A 22619-nucleotide genomic window follows, 5' to 3' on the forward strand; every position below is an offset into this window, starting at 1 on the left:
GAAGGAAGAGAATAACCAAATTGGCAATAGGAGTCCTCTGAGGAGGTGAGGACAGCTGCTGACTTGCCATATTTATTGTTGCCAGAATATTCATGTGTTGATTTGTGTTCCCGTAGGGGTTGCTTGAGTATAAACAGAATTCTGGTGAGTTGAAATCTCCCTTTGAATAGATACTTTGGCAAGATCCTGGCTTGTTGGAGTTGGGCTGGGATTTTTTCTTGCTTAAAAATGACTAAAGTGTCTACCAAATGCATGTGCCAAGTCAAAATATTTTCTGTATTTTGGTAATTGTGCAGAAAGAACACCAGATGGTTCTAAGGACAAAACTTTTTGGGTGGGAACATCACAGATCTAATAGAGGGTGATTTCAAATATACAGTTATCAACCCCTAGAGTTGCATGTTTTTCTATCATAAAAAGGCAATTTTAGAGACATCAGAAAAATCTGGACCCTATCATTGACATTGTTGACTTTTATTTAGTTTATTAAAAATGGTTTTAGCTGTTAAAGATGCCTCCAGTTTCTCTATAGATGCCTAAAAATTAGAGAGTTACTGACACTAGGATGAGAGGGTCAGAAAAAAGCTTTTTCTCCTAAAACCATATTTATGATGAGCTCTTTAGGTTTACTTTAAGTTGTTTTTTTCTTAAACAGTAAATTGCGTTACAACCTACATCATGTCTTTGGCAAACCACTCTGTTGGCCTTTCTTGCAACAGCAGCATCATATAGTCTTTTGGGCTCAAGCACAGCGTCAAGATATTTAATGTTCCCTGTAGCTAGTTGATCTGATGTGGTTGAAGAGTGATCTGTTTATATAGAAGAAACACTTATCCCAGGGAAATGGACAGACCAAGCTATTAAGTAAGCAAAAGGAAATAGGAATATGAAAATACAGTAACAGAACTATATAGCATACTTGTTTGCTGAAGCATAACTTACTGACATGAAATAAACCTGTTTAATTAATGACAAAACATTGCCTGATTTTCCTGCTTCTTCAATTTTAAAATTCTGTAACCCCAAGAAATTCCAGCTGGCGTTAACAGCAGCATATTAGGTACTTGGCTATCTTAATCAAATATTAATTTGTATGTGGTTGAATAATACATGTATGACAAAGTACTGTAATTTGTTGGTTTTCTAATAGTGAGTTTTTGATGGTTTCTGTCACCTACTTTTCTCCCAGAGTAACTCTTGTCTTTCAACTGAGCCCTGAGATTCTGATCAATGTAAGCTTCACTTTTGATTTCAGAAGGAGCACAGTCAGGTCCCAATCATTTATTCTAAATGGCTAAAACAATTAGGCTAGATTAAACTTCCATTGAATCAATTTAGAGAATCCTATTACTTCACTGGGAGTTAGCTTAGGGCCTATGCAATTAATGTTAGGGTGATAGGAATTGGGTGTCTCTACATTAGTCAGCAGCTGAGGAGGGTTTGAGAAAAATAGTTGGGCCACTTCCTCCTGGATAAGTCTGCTTAATTAGTTTTCACAAAGCAGAAAAAAAGTTTCTGTCAGTCTTTATCTTGTTTTTCTGTCTGGTGTTTGTCTTATTATCCTACCTAATAAGGATATTGCAATACTTTAGAAAATAATTTTACTTCTCTTCTAATTCTGGCTAGATAGACACTGATGCTGATGAGCTGTAGTTTAGATACTGGATTAAATCAAGACATCATTTATACCCATGCAGATCCTTTGGATTCTCTAGGTTTGCATGTGTTTATCTAAAGGGAGGATTTTATGCACACATTCTTTCCATTCAACCAAAGAAATATGTATTTTTCTCCACCTCTATTAAATTCTGTAGCATAAAGATTTTGCTTTTCATGTTGTCACATCACAGACAGTAACAAAGTAAAGCAGCTTTTTTGGATTATGTCTTTAGACCATGTTATTTAGTCTGCCCCAGCCTGACTTCCATGAGTGTTAGGACTTGCTGCAAAATGCATATGTTTTTCCAGGTATGGAAGTGGTTGTTAAGTATCAGATATGATTGATGGAAGACACTTCTTTTGGTATGGAGCCAACTTGTTACTTTTTTTGTTTAGTTATATTTAAAACTTTAAAGTAACTTGTGATCAGTGCATTTTAAAATCTGAAGCAAAGTGGTTACAGACAGTATTTACCTTTACCTTACTCTGATTTATGGAGCTATTACAGGTTTCTGATACTAGTATCTTTTTCTAGTAATGTTCTGCATCTAGTAGATGCAGATTCTACTACTCTTGCTTACACTGTATAATACTTTACTCGCATTGAGCAGACTTGTTGACTGTATTACTCAGTTCTGAAATTTGCCACCATAGAGAGGGTCAGTATAAGTACTATGCAATGTGTAATCTACCACTTAGTCCCTCAAAATATGGTTTAAGTATTGTGTAAGCTTTGGGGTGGCCCTTTGCAAAGGGGTTATTGTAATCCAAAGTGAGTAAAAACCCTCGGCAAAACTCCCAGTTAGATACTGTTTTTAAAGTACTTTAGGTTAGAAACATACAATGTGTATATGTAGTGGTGATGGTAAGAAAAGTCAGATTTTTAGAAGCTCCACAACCAAAGTTCCAAAAATAATGCCTGCAGTATCTCACTGTGGTAGTGAAGAATAAAATCCCACCTGTGCTGAAGTTAGTGGGAGTTTTGCCAGTGACTTAAGTAGAGCCAGGATTTCACCTGAAATTCCCCAGATAGTTACCTTTTCCTGTGACAGAGAGATCCAGCAACTGCTATCTTAGCTGAGGAGTCCTATTCAGTCGTGTGGAAGTCTTATTAAGACTTTAATCTCTTTGTGCCATGGACTTTCTTTCGCAGAGGCAACAGAGCACAAGGGTGTCCTTCTGACCTTATATAGAACCTCTAGGTCAGTGGTTCTCAAACTTTTTAGATTCAAGGCACCCCTTAGAAAGCTCCAGCTCATAATTTTAACTTTTTTTTTTTTTTTTTTTTGCATACAGAAAAATAATAGATCCATTGTTCCGTGGCAAAGAATTTAGAAAGACCATAACAGGTCAGAATGTTTTTGACGCTATGGATTTCTATTTGAAATCTCGGCTTATCTTGTGAATTTGTTTGTGTGCCTAATGTTGTGTGGCATCCTGCAGCAGCCTTGAAATGATCTCAGGTGCAAAACAGCAATGCTGCCACAGCACCTTGTTTAAGAATTGCTGCTCTAGGTCCTATTGAAAAGGTTGGGTCCAAACAAAGCAAAGGTTGTAAGTCATTTTGAAACAGGGATTGTTTATTACTAAATTAGTTGAAATAATAGTTATGAAAACCATAACAAAAATGTTTTTCCTTACTTGGGAGATAGAAAAATAAAGATTAAAGCCGTGTTTGCCAGAAGGAAAATGATTTTTGTAAATGTGGATTTTGATCCAAAAGAATGGCAGTGATAAATGACTACATACTTCTTATTTTTCTTTTGATTCACTGAGGTTTCTCCTTAGATGCAAACAGTTAAAGATCCACTGCATTCCAAAGGGTGTGCATACCAAAAAGTAGGCAGAGACACCTGGAAAAAGAAAGATTTCTCACTTAAGGAAATGAAATATGCTTAGTTAAAATAAAATTAAGAAATAATAATAATTACCAAAAAAAAAAAAAAAAAAGAAAGGAAAAAAGAAAGAAGAGGCCATTGAATACATTATACATGCCTGGGAGTAGTTATAACTTGCACTGTACTGATGTCTGTGGGATGTTACTGTGGTGTTCACTCTGGCATTCATTAAAAGAAAACACCCTAAAATTCCACAGCAATAGCTGCTTTATCTAGCAAGGAGTATATTTGAGTCACTGCTTTAGAAGCTTATTTTTAAAGAAATGCAAGCTATGCCCTGTATATATTACTTTTTTCCTCCTGCATTTTCCCTTTGTTTAGCTAAAGCAATTATGGTGCCTCATATAAGAAATGTCAGGCTGATGGGTTGATTTGGTGAAAGTGTGTGGTTAGCATTACAGGCGGAGGTTAACATTTTGTGTTGTTTTAAGTTGATATTATGTTTATATTTTTGAAATATACTTAAAACACCTAGTAGCCACCCCTCTAGCTGTCAGCTTTGCATTGCTGCTTGTCAGCTTCATACCAGGCACAGGTGCTGATAGCCTGGGGCATGCAGGTTGTGAGCAATGCTAGCAAGTGCCTCAAGATACAGGTGTTTTCTTTTAAGCCTATGTAAAGAATCAAAGAAACACTCCTCACTTTGTTTTCAACATTTATTTTAGAACTTGAAACTTGAATTTACTCATGTAATTTAGGGCTCTGTGCTAGCTACGAAGTGCTGGAAAACCAATTAAGTTAGTGGGAGTTGAAGACAATCAGCAGGATCAGGCCCTTAAAATATAAAAAAAACAATTATGAACAGTGTACCCAATCTTTACAGATGGATATAAAGAAGAGCTTTAACCTGATAAATTATGAGAGCCATGGATGAGCTTTGTGCAATTTGGGGCTAGGGAAGGCATTTGTACTAGATGTATTTGATGTGCAATAATAATAATTGTCTTCCAGGAATTCACTTTCCAGTAAGTGTACTCTATTTCTGATTGCAAAATGTCTTGCTGTGGCTAAAGCTGAGAAAAATTGGAAATTCAGAATGTTTAGCTGACCAGAAACAACAACAGATACAATTTTGTCATGACACCATCAGTGAAATTCAAAAGAGATAAAGGATCCATCTGAAGAAACCCCCAGGTTTAGACCCCTGTCTCACTATTATCTGTACTTCTGTGTACATGTTCATGAGTACCTTTTCCTCCATAAAGTAAATCTTTAATGCAAGTAAGCCACAAAAATTCCCTAGCAGAGGAGGGTTGTGGGGGACAGGGGATGAAGAGTTCTTGTTTTTTGAGGGTCTGCTCCAGTCAATTGTGCTCTTTCTCTTAAGTTATGTTCTGTTTGCTGACCAGGTGGATGCAAGCAGAAACTTGATCTGTTTTCAGGGTTGACTAACTAGTAACAGTCAGAAAAGAAAGAGGGTCCACCAGTCAGATTAAAGAGTAGTGTTTCTTGCTGATGTCCCAGTATACCACCTCTTCAGTGGCACACAGCAGTTTCCCAGCCTATAGAATGGATAAGATTCCACCTGGCTGAATGAACTGTTAAGGAAAGAGGCTTTTATTTACCTGGATCATCATAAGAAAAATTATGAGCTTTCAAAGAATGATTAGAAACAGGACACACGGTGTTCTTTTTTGTAGCTTTGGCCATTGTTTAGAAGAAATCTGTTTTGTAAACAAGGATCTAGATAGATGGCTAGAGGGTATAGTCTCTTGTTTTTTTCATATGAGAAACAGTTGTATTTTGTGTCTGAGAAAATGGCAGGCTGTGAGACAACATGGGGAGAAATCATGTCCCTCAGGGAAATTATGATATTATACCCCTGTTGTAGACCTGAAGCTTTAGATGCTTAACAGCTGTCTAAAAGATTCTGATAGTTGATTGCTTAGGCAGCCTTGAAAACCCCAGTGTTAGGGAACTGTGGGCAGTCTGTACCTGGGAACCATCATATTTGCCCAGCCTGACACTCAGCATTAGAGTGAGTGAAAGGCACAGTGGTTCTCAGCATTTTTTAGACTCAAGGTCCCCCTCCAAAACTTTTCAGATGTTAGCAGTACCCTATTTAAAAAACAAACAAACCCAATATAAATACAATAGGAATATCATAAAATAAACTTTATAACTCAACAGTTAATTAACATGTAATTACTTGATTATATAATTATATTATACTTTCCTTTCAGACGGCTGGTAGAAAGCATTCCTTCAGCTCTGCCTGGCCAAGTGTATGTTTGGTCTCAGCAGTTGTGGACTCCCCTGACATGGCTCCAGGTCACTGGTGGGGATTGAGAACCACTGGGCCAAGTTCTTCCCTTAGTTCCCCAGGGTGACCCCACTCCCAACTCCTTAATGGACACCAAGCTGACATGGATGAGGTTCTGGGTTCATGGGTGACTGGTGCCTCCTGAATTGGAGGAGACACTTACCCCCCCAGTGACCAGTCAGCGATGGGGGGGGTCCCCTGCGGCCGATTGCACCAACCCGGAAGTGCCAGCAGGGGGACTGCGGGGATCGCTTCTCTTGGTGCCCCCTGCTCCCCAGTTGGTGCTCTCAGGCAGGGGGTGGTGGACACGCGCTCTTACCGCCCCCCCCTGCTCATTGCTGAAGTGGGGAATGCTGGATGTCAGGGTTGCACCAACACTCTCAGGGGGTGCATGTGCACCCTCTACACATCGCCACTGGCTGGGTTGCACATTGAATTGAGACAGAAAGACTACATTATTCTCACATAAAAGGAGGAGATGTTCAGATCTTGGCCTCTGTGTGGTATGTGCACTCTTTGTATTTTTTTTTTGGTGCAAATATCTGTGCCTGAATTTTAAATAGGATAGTATTCCATATGCACAAATGTAAAAATTCTTGATCCTAAAATCCACAGGGAGCTGATAGGTTGCAATTTTTTGCAGTTGTTCCTGAAAATATATATGTGCTACTGGCAAATGGAAAAAGTTTGCTTGCAGTAGTGGCAGCTGTGCCAAATTTCTGCACAATTTAAGCTATCATCAGCATGGTTTTTCCCAGTCCTTGTGGGTACCACGAGATCCCTCCAAGCATGAATTGACACAGTGTCATCTTGCAGATGAGGCAGTCAGTTCTTGTACCTCTGCTGCTGTTTGTAGTTTTGTTTAGTAACTATAGCTAGTTAACAGATGGCTGCATCTCTCCTGTCTGTTGGCTACCTGATAATTTCTCTCATATCCTGGTTTTATTGGCATATGGAATTTTACACAAGCCTTTGTTCTATCTTCTATTTAGCTATGCTGTATCTGCTTTTTTCCCAGGCGCCTGAGGAAGGGTACTATGGTACCCAAAAGCTTGTCTATTTTAGCCATGCCAACAGGTCCAATAAAAGGTATCAACCACAGAAAACTTTGCATCTCACATATTTCCTGGACTGTCATGGATACAACATCACTTCAGCAATACAATTAACTACATCCTAAATTTTGGTGGTGTTATTTTGAACCCTGTGGGTGTATCTACATGAGACGTTTACTGCCTAATTAGCTCTCCAGTGAAGTCTCAACATGTACATGTGAGGCCTTATTAGGAAATAGGGCCTTAGGAAGCTATTCTACACATGTGGCCGTATGGCCTTAGGAAACTAATTAACTCTGCAGCAGTTTAGTACTTGAAAATGCAAGTACTATCCTATGGTGGAGTTTTTTAGTGCACAGCAATGCACATGTAGATGCTGACAGGCTGGCTGGGGTATAACGGTGCTTTGGTGTGGGGGCTGCCTGCTGGCTAGCTCCACACTGGAGTACCTTTGTGCTGTAGCTAGCTTCTCTGCAGCATGTTGAGCCGGGTTGGAGCAACCCCAGGCTAGCAGGCTGACCCCCTGAGCCACCTGCCAGTCGGGGCTGCTCCGACCTGGCTCAGCATGCTGCGGTCCTGGGCATGTTCAAATACGGCATCCAGGAGCAATAAACTCAGGCACATGTGCCAGAATAACAGTACGCATAGATGTGCCCTGTGCGTTGAAGTGAAACTACTAAGAATGACATCAGTTTAACTGAGCTATACTTGAGAAAGCTTTGTGAAGCAGGAAGGTGAAGAATGGGGATGAAGAGGGTAATGGAGATCCTCTTCATTTCCATTAGCTCTAGAAATCCTGTGTGATAGAGACTAAGGGGTATTTTTTCCTTTTGTAACAATCTCTGGAAGATGAAGGAGAGAGAGAGATTTTTATTTTAGCTACCAAAAAATGATGGTGGCCAAACACTAGGGGTGTGCAAAGAGGGCTGTATTTGATTTGGATTCTGATTCGGCCCAAATCAGGGAGAGTGATTTGATTAGTTGATTTGGATCACTGTCCCTGATTCAATTGGGCCAAACCCAGATCTGAAGATTTGAAGCTGATTCAGACATAGACACAACTTTAAATGTTTTTTCTACATACCTCAAGGTACCAGTGTGGCCCATGAATGCTGTGATGCTGGGGCAGATGGAGTGTCCCACAGGAGTGCGGGGGGGACCTTCATGTGCTCGATGGCGAACCTGGAAGTGGACCAGAAGTACTTCCAGGTCCACCAGGGAGTGTGCAGGCTGCACCGCCCCCCCTCCCCCAGCTCAGCAATCGGCCATGGGGAGACCTCGGGTACCTCCCCAGACCCAGCAGGCACCAGTGCGGGGGGGACCACCAGTGTGCTCCCCAGCAGACCTGGAAGTGGACAGGAAGTGCTTCTGGTCCACTTCTGGGCCTGCTGCAAAGTGCGCTGGGGAGCCCCGTGCACTTCTGTGGGTCACTCCATCTCCATGTGCCCCAGCATCGCAGCATTCACAAGCTGCCTGCTACCTAGAGGTATGCAGAAAAAACATTTAAAACTGTGTCTATGTCTGAATTGCTGAATCTTTCTGAATTGATTTGGAGGGTTCTGATTCGATTTGGAAAGATTAAAGGGTCCTGTGATTCGATTCGGATTTGGAGATTTGGCTGCCAAATTAGGCCGAATCTCCACCGAATTGAATCAAGGACTGAAGTTTTGTACAGCCCTACCAAACACCATTAGCAAGAGGCTTGTAAAAATGATAGAATTTCTAAGCAGAGTCTATGTTTGGTACTGTAACTGTACGAATAACAAGGTAGCATCTTGAAAATAATGAAAAGATTTTATTTTTTTAATTAGATATCCACCTTTGCTTGGAGGCTTAGGGCCTGGCTAGGAGATCCTTTGTTAATCCTTTAAGCTTTTCTTGTGCATGTGCAAGTATTACCTTTTTAAAGAGAGCCCATTAGTGTTTATATTTGATGAATGCAGTGTTTATATTGATGTGCATAATATATTATATACACAAGTGAAGGTCTGTAAATGACCCTTATGAAAATGTAACCTACACCTTTCTTACAAGATGTAGTTGAGTTTTGAGTGGCACTAATGAGACATTGCAAATGCAGCACATCTCCTGAACTTCAGCTGTTGCTTGCAACAAATGAAATCCTCCCTCACCTTTTATTCTACTGATCATAGCTCTATATAATTTTTTAATGTTATGGACAAGCGAGAAAATTCAATTGCTGAACCTTTTTTTCCTCCAAAGACCTTTTATATACCTCAGAAGAGGTCAGCAGCACTTGACATTAACTTATCTAAAAAAAATGGAATATCTACTTTTAAAGGTAGATAAAGTTGATTTGAAGTAAGCTGAGGCAAATCAATATGATCCTATTTTGTTGTGTAATTAAGTTTTAATTTAATCCAATTCAGGGTTCATGAAACTCCTTAAAAAATTAACTACATGTTAAATTGCATGTTTAAATAAAATTTTATACTCTTCACTGTCATGTTGCCACATATCTGGGCTTGATCAGCATATCTCTGGGCAAAAAAGCATGCCCTTTTAAAATAAAGTTAGTGGGTCCATTAGCTAACATTTTTCTAAAGAAGAAATAGAAGGAAACTTGGGCACGTGGTTCAAATTAAAAACCTTAAAGGGACCCAAAAGTCTTTATTATTATTATTAATTTTATTATCTGTTTAAAAAATATATTGATGTACTAAACTAACAAAACCTGAGTATTTATTTATTTTTTTGGTATGACAGTAGTGTTCACAGGCCCCATTTGAGATCAAGATCCCATTGTTCAAGGCTCTGTACAAGCCCCTAGTATGAGGCATCAGTACAATAGCTTGCAACCCAAATGGGCAAGGTAATTTAAGAATAGGAGACAGGACTTTCCCAAGATCACACAGAAAGTTGGTGGCAGAGCAAAGCTGCCAATCCTTAGTTGGTGCAAAATGTTTTACTTAAAGTTTCATAGTTTCATAAACTTCAGTGAACTGATAACATATTTCTCCATCCTACGATATGTCCCCAGAGTCTGTCCTCATAAGAATGCTGCTTTTCTGGAACCAACAATATCTATAATCACGCTCCAAATATATTTTTCTCTTTGTTAGGTATCTGCTATTTATTGCAAGAGCACCACTATACTGAAGTGTTTGTCAATGTTCAGACTATCACTCAAGTAAACTGGGTTTGTGCCGTAACTTGATAACATTTCATTCAGGGAGTAATTGCTCCAGTACTGGCCCTGACAAAGGCATGCTGGCACGCACTCTTTTCAGCAAAACTGTTAGGAATTGTTCAACGTAGAAATTAAGCAAGTATAGAAATGTACCAGTTCTACATATTTTGTGTGCATTTGCTCCCTTGTGAATTAGAACTTTATAGTGGCATTAGACGTTATTCTGAAGTAGCAAATTTACGAACACTTTAATTGGCTGTTGGACATGCACAGTAACTTTTTATCAAATTCTCTTTTGGTACCTTTATTAACTTTGCGATAGCTCCATGTTAAGAAGTGATTTAGTAATCGCTATTGTACCTGGTGCTTGAATGCTACAGTTGTTGTATACTTTATAGATTTGTAGGCAGACAGCAGAGATACCTTAATGACTTGTCTACCGAAGATGTAATGCATGCCTTGTAAACTGCATGTGCATTGACATAAGAGACTGTGAGAAGCTATTAGAGATTACATCAATTACATAATACATAGAATGCAAACTGATGAGCTGCCAGTGGTCCCTACATCCTTTCCTGATGGGCACTAGAATGAAATGTGTTGAGAACAATGCTGCAGAGCACTAGTCTTTAGGGAATATTTTTCGTAGGATGTTTGAAGAATTCAAGGTTTGGAGGACCACATGAATCCATCCTAGGTACTTGTATGATCCCCTACAACTGAAGTATGTGAGTGCCTCTCAGGCTTCACTGCCGAAATCCTCCAAGCACCCCTGTGATACTGACGGGTACTGTTATTCCCATGAACAGATGGGGAATTGAGAGATGCAGAGAAATTGACTTGTCCAAGATCACACAGAAGGTCTGTGGCAGGACCGAAAACCCAGATCTTTTGAGTTTCAGGATAACATCCTGTTCACTGGATCATCCTTCTTCCTCTGATATTATAGTCTTTAATCCCTTTTCCCCACCAGTTTCCAAATAAGCAATGTACTCTCATTTCTGTTATGATAGATCATTTGCAGTTGTTTCAGTTCCAGGGCACACAAATCATGTTGAGTATCCTTTTGGAAGGATGAAGCAGTGGTAGTTAGGTAGCAGTGATGAGGGGAAGTCCAAAAAGGAAGTAATCAAGAAAACAGCCCTCTTCCTTAATGGATGGAACAGTACCTTTAAGTGATTGAGAGTAAACAGTCCAAGATTAAGCTACCAAAAGTAGCAGATTATGGGATCAGGCGATTGATGAGAGATGACAGGGAGAAAAGATAACAGGAATTTCCTCTTGTTGTAGGAGAGTCCTGTCAATAACAGCTAATTATTCTGTTTACTTTCCTGTTTGGAAGTGGTATTTGCCTATGAAACATTGTCCATAATTAAATATAAGCCATTCTTCATTGAATCATCTTGAAACTATGCCCTTTACCTCAATTAAGTAAAAATCCAAGGAGATATGGTAGATGTAACTGAACTCCAGCTAAGAGGAGCTCATCATAATCAACCTACTGCCCTCTTCATTTTTATGTTCATGGTTATGCTCTTTCAGGTCATTAATGTTTTAATTGTGCAATTTTGCACATAGAGGGTGTGAAATTGCTGTGTGAATCAGGCCCTCTATGTATAACTTCATTGTCGGTATTATACCTTGTTCTCATTTCATATTATGCTGTCATTCTGAAAATAGGTTTTTAACAGTTGTTGAATGGTACATATTTTGGTCCCAGGAGGCCACAATGATAGGCCACATTCTTAAATGATATAACATGATGCCACGCTTTGTTCTAAATAACTGCTTCCATTTTTTACATGCAGGCCTCTTTCATGCTCACTAATAGCTTTTGACAGAAAATTCAGACTACCTGTAGAATCTGGTTAACTTAGAAGAATCATGGTCTTTTATTATTATTAGATGCTTTATATGAAATAAATACTATCTGCTGTTTATAGACAAATATTGTGAAATCTTCTATTATTCCTATTATTCCAGGTGATCTTCTATTTAGGATCACTAAAGCTATTTTGGAGGCAGTAGGATGAACTTAGCGCCCCACCCCCTGGCAAAAAAACCCCACAAACCCTTTCTTTGCTTCCTGGTATTTATAGTGATGTTTTAAGCATTACAAGCTTGAACCTGCAATCTTTCACTTATTCAAGTCGTCTGACTTACATCTATGCTCCTGCTCATGAGTGTGTCTTTCCGAGATAAGACTTTATGTTTGTTAATCAAATTGCCTGGAAAGTTTATCTGTAATCGCTGGATACGTGTGCATGCCTCTCTCTTGTATCAATGGGAAATGGAATAATGGCGATTCTGTTTTCAAACCAGGTCAGTTGCATTTTGTTGCTTTTTTTATCGAAGGCCTGGAATCCATACGTCTTCAAGCTCTGCCTCAGCTCATCCTTTCTGACCCTCTAGACCCTTTAGTGTTTTTATAAGCTACCTTGGTTTTAATTACAGGTTGCCTTTGTGCAGTCTTTCTTGTTTAAAATGTGCCATTTTATCTTGCTGCGTAGCTTAGTGTTTTCAAATAAGATAAGGGAAGTTAGGAATAAGAGGAATTAGGTAACTAATGACTGTTGTAGTTCAGTGAGAGCAGCGTGCCTAACTCCCTTGGGTCTTTGACGATCTCGGTCATCATTGTTCTGCTTTCACAATGTGTTGAAACAGCATTGAACTGTTTTTGTGCTGCCTCTCAAGGGCTGAGAAGCTTGTGCTTTTAGTAGTGAGAGTCCCATGAGCTGGCTAGTGTGTATGAGCACAGCAGAGGTCCACTAGGCTGCATCTGCAGCTCCTGCATGGAACATCAATCAGTCACAATGTTGGAGTTGATTGGTTTATTGAGCAAGGTCTCTCCACTGTGGTGAAATGTTAAAACAAAAGAGTTCCTGGTGGTAGAATTCAGAAGAAAGCATATTGTTTGTTTGGTTTGGTTGACATACATAGCACCTTTTTGTAAACTTCCCCGAACCTGAGTTCAGTAGTGGCTGAAACTTTGCTTCTGTCCTTTGATGTCAGAGCAGAGGCAGTTGTTGATGCATGCGTTAATAACATTTCAAAAAGGTGGCTAAGAATAGACTGAGGTGACAATATTTACACAACTCTAACTGCAATAATGCATTTGAGTGAAGTCACTGATGGGAGTAGTACTGCTGAAATTAATGAGGATGCTTAAGGAAATAGTTTAATCTGGTATGTGTGTGAGAACTAACTGTTCATCATGATCATTGCCTGGAGTTGAACCCCAAACTTTTAGAGACAAATTACAACTAGCTTTAGCTAAGGTACCAAGGATCATATTATTTTCATCAATGGGAGTTAGCCACTTCAACAATTTGATGTTAAGTCCCTTACCAGAAAACAGTGAGAGATTACTATGTTCTGTGGATATGAAGGAAATGTATAACACAGAGAAGAGAAGGTAAAGGGTCGGTTTTGTTTTGGTCTGTACCGCTTGCTTCAATCAGTATAACTATGCATGGTCTTTTAATGTACGTTACACAGGTTTAATATATTTTAATAATGGAGAGAGATTGTTTTTCCTTTCACAGGTGCATCATTAGTCTTTTGACCAGAAAAAATTATCTGGAAAACCACACAGGAAAAGAATAGGAGTCAAAGTGCACTTGTTGAACATTTTGCTACAAATGTGAAAAAAAAATGGCTTGAAACAGTACACATTAATTAGGTCATGAGGTGGCATTTTGTATTTGCCACATTGCTTATCTTTTGATCCAGTAAGTATACAAGATAAAATGAGCCATGCTTTTACGAAATGTCTATAATTTTCCTCCCTTTAAAGCCAAGCTACTTTATATTTGAATTTGTGCTGTAAATAAGTGTTTCAGGTAGGCTGGAGTGTTTTCACTATTGTTACTTATATTTTGGTTGTATTGGCAGACTGCTGTTACATTACTGCACATTTAGTTGATTTGCTTTGAATGTATTATATGTGATGCACTATTTTATTAAATTAACCAAGGCAATGTGAGTTTAGGGGAAAAATCATTTTTTGATTATTTTGTATGATGCACTAAATGTAACAACCTAGCTCAAATGAAACCATTCTGAATAGATTGGGCTGTTTTGTGGGGGGGGGTTTCAGCCTGACTAGCTTCATAATGGTGCAGCCTGCAGCCGATTTCCAGTTTTGAGGTGTTATCTGAACAACAACAGGCCTTAATTTGCTCAGGATCACTGGGCATGGTTAGCCCTGTTCTGTCTCCTCACTTAACTTGCCTTGTTGCCCTAAGCACCAAGGTTCTCATATCCATATTTTTCAGCACTGTTCTTTTATTAGGCTAAACTTTTCCTTAAATATTAGCTGAATGTTAAGGCTAAATTTTAAGTTTTGTGCGTTCAACCTTCACCCCTAATTGCTTGCCCACCATAAAGTGTTTGTGCTTTGTTCCTAAATTCTCTACATGAGGTGGTGTGCATTAAAGTGTATTTAGACTCTTTCAGATTAATTAACTGTGACCTTAGGAACCACTGTCCTTGTTTAATTGGTGGCTCCAAAGCACACTAATGGCATAAATCAGTTGATAATGAGATTCAGACTTGCTTTTAACATATATAATAACACTGCATTGATATGGCAAATGAGATTTGTTGACTCTGTATTCGTGTTACAGGAGAGAAGACACAATTAGATGTGTACTTGCAAGATGGGGGGGAGGGCTTGGCTGGAATGAATAACATGCAGTCCAGGGTGGATGGATGGGATAAGGAGGATATTCTACATCAAGATAAGTTTGGTATTCTCTCCTTGTCTCTAGGCAATGTGCAATACTGTCTGGTGCACTTTAGGGTACAAAAATGTTGTGGGAAGGTGTTTCTCAAAGATTGCCGGAGGCTAACAAAAATGACGACTTAATCTTAAATATAGTTACATGTTTTTAAACTAAACTTACGCCCACTATTTTATGAACTGCAAATTAATCAGATAGCTCCCAAAGAACAGAAAAGGTTTTGACCTAAACTAGTAGTCCAGGCTCCATTACTATTTTCAGTTTAATGTTACCCATATCCATCCTCACATTTTGGAAAGAAAACAAGGGCTTTGCAACAAAGTTTCTTTGTTTTCCCAAGAACTAAAAATGTTCTGTATGTAGACCAAACAATAAAAATAAACTGCTGAACTACCTTCTAATGCATGGGGGTTCTGGAGAGAGGAAACCATGGATATTTAGAGGCATAAAGTGAGTCATTGTGCTAGTTAAAGAATTTTATAAGGCAGACTCTGTGGGTTTGAGTTGCATCTGTTACCTTTCCAGCTAGGACTGAGGGGTATACAGGAAAAAGAATGTTGGATTTAATCATGCCTTATAGTGAATGCATTGTACTTAGACTAAGCTTCTAATTCAATCTAGACCTTAGGTAGAACAAAATCATTAGTATTTCTTATTATATAAATGTTTACATTAGATGCATGCCAGTTTAGCATACCTAAACAATATTATTTTTAATCATTTATGCTACAAAATGCGGTTAACAAAATACTTTTTGTAAAAAAAGTAGTGTGTGTTCTATAATTCTTTTTTTCTTTTTCTTTTTTTTAAATCTCTTTGCAGTTTTACCTATTAAAAAGATAACCATGCCTGCATTTATGACAGTTCTTAGAAGCCATAATGGACTGGGTTGCTATGGTGTAAGATGTAGAACAATGAAATAATTGATTCTCATGGTATTGGCTTCCTGGAAACAAATTCTGTGTAAATTGCTCAGCTGAATTGGTGACAACAGTGCTGGTTGCAGTTTCATTTAGCTTACGCTTAGAAACTGTCTTTTTTAATAATAATAATAAAAAAAAGTGAAATGTATCAGTGTTGAGGTTTTTCTTTTGTTTTAACTTGTTTTTCCCTTCTGCATTTTCAGGTCAGTTTCATGAATTCAAAGGCAACTCACCAGTGATTTCGGGGTGCTGGGGCTGAGTTTCTTGTGTATTTGTAAGTATTTATTGATTCATTGCACTTTTTTCTTGTATTGTCTTAAACAGCTATATGGTGAAAATAGGTGTATGCTTAAAACACAAATCTTGTAGCCCACAGTCAGAATGTGATCTTATAAAGAAAGGTACTAAAGTACTCAAACTTTAAAGTACTCAAACTTTTTGTTTTGTTTTTGTAGTCAAAAGGGAATGAGTCAATGTCCCTTTGGTTTTTTAGCACAATCCTACATTTCAATTACTCAGAAGGACTTTAGACTCCTGAATTAACACACAGGCTCTCATTTACAATGCCCATCAAATTTTCCAATAATCATCAAGGTGGTGGCAGCTTGCTGCTTACCATTTTAGGACATCTGTGAATCTGTGCTGACCCTGTGGCTAACGTCAGCAGTGTATCTTGCTACAGTGATGGAGAGCTGTGCCTGGAAGCAACTTCTGTCTGGTCACTGGTTTAAGGTTGGTGGGGCTTCTGGAGGAAATGTAGCACAGGTTATTGGATAAGTGCAAGGACAGTACTGAATCAGCGCTGTATTTATGTTTAACTTTGAAAAGTTTGACCTTTACTATTGCAGCAAAATAAGTGATACTGAAGCAATTTAGGCCTCAGTTTAAAACAACACTTCAGCATGTGCTTACATTCATGAGAGGTGAGCATGTACTTAAAAGTTAAGCATGTGCTTAAGTGCTTTGCTGAATAGGACCTTAAAGAAGAGACACTCAACAGGAAATAAAACATAATTTATGGAGTGAAGATAAAGAAAATGTTGACTAATTTTTTGATATGGCTAAATATAGAGTGGTAACCCATATTCAGTACTCAAGGAAAGGATGAAAAGTAGCCAATAAACCCTTTGTTGTAAGGTGACGTAACTCACCTAACATGATGTAAGTTATATACCTTAACTTGCAAATCTAGTTTATGGAGCTTTAGGTACATAATAATCTATGGAAAAATTATCCACTAAATTACAATCAGTGAGCAAATGCATATATCTGCTTCTCCATGGGACTCTTCAGCCTGGAGAAGTGAAGGCTCAAGGGGGACTTGGTGGCAGCCTGTAAGTACATGAGGGGTGTGCATCAGGATCTGGGAGAATGTCTGTTCACCAGGGCACCCCAAGGGAAGACAAGGTCCAGCTGTCACAAACTCCTGGAAGACTGTTTTAGGTTGGACATAAGGAAAAACTTCTTTACCATCCGAGTCCCCAGGGCCTGGAATAGACTCCTCCCAGAAGTGGTGCACGCACCTACTCTGGACACTTTTAAAAAACACTTGATGCCTGTCTTGCTGGGATCATTTGACCTCAGCTGACTTCCTGCCCCTTGGGCAGGGGGCTGGACCCAATGATCTTGCCAGGTCCCTTCCAGCCCTAATGTCTATGAAATCTATGAAATCTCCCCAAAGAAGGAAACTTGATATGTACTCAGTGATTTGCACTAGATGATGCTTAAGTGCTGCCACTAAATCTTTCTTCTTGCAAAAAATGTCTTTTCCTCTGTTTTTTGGCTAATGCTTACAGTTGTTAGGCCCCTTCATGTACAATTGTATTGATTTCTATGTCTTTTGAATGAGCAATTTTAATCAAATTTGAAGAGAAAATATAGAAGTTAAATAAAATAATGGAACTGCAATATTTCAATCTTGGAAAAAAGAGAATACCCAATACAGTCAGTGAAGTATTATGGATTGGCTATGGACTGAAAGCTTACTGTGATTTTTAATATCATGGTAAAGCTCATGATTTTTAATAGTGACTTTTCCAAGGCCACATTGCACGATTTTTATCAAGGGTTCCAATGCGAGAGCTGACACACTTGTCGACAGTCTCCACAGAGGCTGCTTCCAGATGAGTGGGAACATGTGTTTCCCTGGGACAAGTAGCAGTGGCACACCTTGTGCCACTGCTGCTTGTTCCCAGGGAACGCCTGTGCCACATGTGCTCTGGTGCACGGCAGGTTACTCTGGGTGGGGTCAGGGAGGCTGGGGCCAGCAACTATGTTGGCCCCATCAGCCTTATCTGGGGTTCAGGGGGCCTTGGGCAGCTGCAGCCGCAGTGCTCCTGAATTGGAGAGCCTGGCCGCCCGCTGGAGTGTGACTCCGGCCGACCAGGCTCCAGTTTTGGGTGGCATGTGCTGCTGCCATGTGCACTGGACTGCCCTGCTTTTTTTTTTGGCATGGGTTTTTTTGACCCCAGGATCTTCCAGGGTCAAAACCGCAACCTGCACTGCAGAGTAGCATGCTGGTGCCACAAACCCATCTGCAGTGCTGCAAACCACATACACTGCACATACACACATTTGCCATGGTGCTAATTTGCAGTGTAGCAGTTTTTAGGACACTGGGATCTCCCGGTGTCAAAAAAACCCATGGCAGAAAAAAGCTGGGTGGCGCACATGGCAGCTGTGTGTACCACCTGAAACCGAAGCCTGGTCAGCCAGAGCCATGCTCCAGCTGCTGGCCAGGCTCTATGTGCCCAGATTGCCGCTGCTGTGGTGCCAGGAGGCCCCCAGGATGCCAGGTAAAGCTGCTGGTGCTGGCCTCAGCTTCCCCTACCCCACCTGGGGCAACTTGCCGCATGCCACCATGCATGTGCAGGGACATTTCCTGCACAACAACTACATGCTGCTGCTATTTGTCCCTAGGCAAACACACGTGTGCACTCGTCTGGACATGCCCTCTGTGTTTAAGTCCTAGCAGGAGCTTTCAACACCTCAATCAAAATCCCCAGTCTTGGCTGCAGCCAACACCCAGTGCCTCTGAGGAAGACAAAAAAACCCAACAAACCTTGACACACAAAGTACTCAGCAAACGCTAATATTTGTTGAAGTTCATATCCTATGTTAAGGAAAGACGAAGCCTTCCTAAAATTGATATAATAAAGATTCCAAATTGGGTTTGGAACATCAGTATTGATGTTGTTATTAGTTACTAACAGAAATTTCTACTGTGCCATAAACTTGATGCTGCTTTACAGGCAGGTAAGGCAAATTACTGATTCAAATAGTATCTAGTCTGAAGGCTTGATTTCTGCAAATTCTATTTGTGTTAGTAGCCCCACTAAAGTCAATCAGAGAAGGACTTAAACTAGTCATAGCACATCAAGTCATAGCTCATGAAAGGTGAGGGTGCTAGGCATTGGTATAAAAAGGTTAACTATGAAAGATCCCAATAAGTTTTAGTTGTTTACATGTCTTACTGTACTATAAATTGTGTATGCAAATTTTAGATATCCTATTATTTTATTCTTTAGATTGATATGCTGATCTTTCATTCTTTTATATTAAGTAAAGTTTGGTAAGACAAAGGGCAGCCCTTGAGGATCAACACTAGAAAGACTGATAAGAGTAATTGCATGCCTTTTTGAAACAAGCGTATGGTAGAGTTTGTTAAATACTTATTTATATCAGTTTAGAAGCTATTTTAATCAGAAACTATAATAACTTTTTTCCTCAAATTTTTGAAAGTTTTGTCATAAATGTGTTCTGCTGTAACATGTAATTACTTGGATCAGGCAGTTCAGACAGCTTTGTTGTTGTTGTCATAGCTGACCAGTTTTGTTCAGGAGAAAACAGGATTGATGACTCATACAAAATAGCAAATTGCATGGAAAATGTGACTTTTGTGCTGTTGTATAATGCCCACAGAGTAATTGTCATAACTAAAGGTTACTTTTTACACAAATATCATCCCAGAGAGGCTTAATATTTTGATCTGTTCTTGATAAGATTTCTCCAGTGCCAAATTATAATAGTCATTCATAATTAAAAACAATACGTTAAATAGAAAGATTATCTTTAATGGCGCTGAATATTTGAAAGGATTCTTATTTGTACTTTAGCAATGCATTATTTTACTAGCAAGTAGCCTCTGAACTTCTTTTTTCTGTTTAGCCTGAATATAAAGAGTTACGGGTATTATGCACGTATATAATTTCAACTAAAAACTGACAGATGAGAAAAGCAAGCTCTCCCTTAAATGAACGTTACTTAAACTCAGAGAAATTCAAGTGTATTGTGATAACACCTCTTCAAAGAAAGGCTTGTTTGGTACTATGATGAAAATAACAGCATGTAATTTGAGTTTAAAATCAGAAAGCTTTAAAAACCAGCAACAAGTCATTCATAATAGTATTTGTTATAAATACAAAGTAAACATTTGGAAGTTGTGTATTTAAGCAGATGTATACATCATTGTATAGTGCCATAAAAATTCATTTTATCAGATTTTTCAGTACTGGAATCCAGTTTGCTGTTTATAACAAGAGCATGTTGTTGCTTCAAACTCAGTAAATTATTGTTGTAGATTTATTTTTGTAAGATTTTATACCTCAGTAGATGTACATTGGCATGGGTCCACTAAATTCAATGGAATTGTGCTTGTTGATGCTGACCAAGTACATTTCTTTTCTATACCTGGTGCATTTTCTTTTAAAAATATGGAACCATTTCAATTGTAAATAGCATCATGGTGATTAAGACTCAATAAAGAAACAAAAGTCAAAGAAGATGGTTTCTATATGCTTTCTAGCTCAGTTCTCAGATATATTAAGATGTTAAAAAGTTTAACTTGAGGATGAGTTCTTTCCTTTTCATTTTCTTTTCCTTTAGCATATCCATAGTACACCAGGTTCTGGATCAAGAAATTTTCCGTTGGGTTGTCACTAACCTTCCTCAATAGAAATTTTGAAAGAATCCTCTATAGAGAAGCATAAGTAACAGTTCTGTCTTTCAGCGACTTTGTTTCATTTCTTCACCTAACTTGATTCACCTGTTCTGAACCTTTGTCATCCTCTAGAACAGGTCTGTTCAACTTCAGAATAGCTGGGGGCTGCACACTGTTGGGGCTGCATGTCATGGGGGTTATGCTGGAACTCCCGCCAGGTGCAGCCCCTCCTGCCATGTGAGCCCCCTCACTGCCACCACCACCACATGGGTGATTTCCCCCCTTCCTGCCTGTGCCGCTGCTGCACAAGCAGTGCAGTCTCCCCACCCAAGCCTTCCCCATGCGGCTGGTGCTGTCCTGAGGACAGTGAGATCATTGGGCCTTCTCCCATGCTGACCTGCCCTGTGATGAGTGCTGCTGGAGCAAGGGGAGTAGTGGTGGCCAAAAAGGCACTTAGAGGCCACATCCAGCCTGTGGGCTGCCAGTTGGACAGCTCTGTTCTAGAAATAGTTTTTAATGTCATTATAAAAGCAGCAGGATGTAGTGGATTCTGTCTGGTTTCTAAAAGGGAGAGCTGGTTTTTCCACCCTCTTTTGCTCATTAGGTTTTCAGAAATGTAATGAGTCAAGAGGGTGCTGAATTGGAGCTATCACTTAGAAAGGTGTATCTATGTATTTAAGGCATGAAGCTATTCTCACCAGCTGTTCTCCATGGACTGATTACTGGTTAATAATCATTTTTAACAAATACATGTTTATTTTGGTAGTGAGTACAAGGCCAGCCTGGGATGGAGCTGTGTCATGCTACGTACTGTACAGATGAGTGAGCAGTTCCTGGTCTGAATGGTTTACATTATAACTAGATCAGCTCAAGATGGGGGAAGGGCTATGATGAACAAGCAAAGTGAACTGTGCCGACAAACATGTTAAATCCATGATTTTGGGTGGAGTGGAGAGGAGAACGTGGGTTGTTTTATTTAGGGGAAGATCAGCTCGGTAGAAAGAAAAGTGAAGGGAGGGGGGTGAGGATGACAGAGCAGTGTAAAAACTTAGTGGGGTAGGTTTAGAGAATAGATTACCTGGGAGGGAGAGGGAGATGGTTGGAGCAAACAGTTGCGCTGAATAGAATGGAGAGAGTCCAGTCAAAACTGTACAGAGTTATTTTGAATGTCTGGAAGTCCCCACTGTGCCTGCTTCTGTAGCTTCTCCTTCTGCCTGGACACTCTGGCTGGCTTCTTTCTGCAGTTTTTCCTTAAAGCCACAAAGTTGGATGGGTAATTACTATACATGAATTAGTGCTGTGGGAGTGGGGAGGGAGAGGGGAAGTGTCTACCGCACAGTTTAAAGTATAGGTGTGTAGTAGCAGAGAGGGTGGTCTATCCTAGGCCCCATGTTACCTCCTTTGTTCAGTGGAGCAGTTACTGCTTTGGCTACTAAGATAAATTAGCTGTACCGGATGGTTTCAAGGAGCTGTATCTGTTTGTGTGAAATGCTCCCTTTTATGGAATATGGAGATGGTAGATTTAGAGCTTTAAATTATAATATAGCACAACCACTTTCTCCTTCATTTCCTTAGGAGCAACAAAATGGATGTCACAGGAGAAACCCATCATAAAAAATAATAATTTACATTTATAGTAGACCTAAGGCTCTTATAGCACTTTTAAACTACTACAAATATATATATACACACACCACTGAAATGCAGCCACCACTGCCACCATTGGCATCCAACTAGCTGTTATAACATATTTTGCACAGGGAGAAGATTTGTGTGTAGTCTTTAGCTTGCTTTTTTAATGAGACTTAAGTTCTACTGTTTTAATTGCATTTTATTAGTTGTACTATTATTAGAAATATTATTTTAAAACACTCCAGTGCTCTGGATGCAAAATTGGACCTCACCACTTTGTCCCTGTCAGATATGTATGCTACTTTGAGTCAGCCAGCCACCTGAATAATTCTTTACAATAAGCAGTAAGTGGAA

At 39.4% G+C, this 22619-nt stretch overlaps 1 protein-coding gene across 13 annotated transcripts in view; it reads left to right on the forward strand.

The window, feature by feature from the left end:
- The window catches only part of SOX6 (SRY-box transcription factor 6), a 532213-nt gene that overhangs the window by 50581 nt on the left and 459013 nt on the right, over positions 1 to 22619 (forward strand). For all 13 annotated transcript variants that reach the window (XM_059722632.1, XM_059722633.1, XM_059722642.1 and 10 more), the window contains one exon: positions 15898 to 15968. The gene's annotated coding sequence lies outside the window, so the exon portion shown is untranslated. The remainder of the gene's footprint in view (positions 1 to 15897; positions 15969 to 22619) is intronic.

This window comes from Alligator mississippiensis, chromosome 2, assembly GCF_030867095.1.
Source record: "Alligator mississippiensis isolate rAllMis1 chromosome 2, rAllMis1, whole genome shotgun sequence".
NCBI lineage: Eukaryota > Metazoa > Chordata > Crocodylia > Alligatoridae > Alligator > Alligator mississippiensis.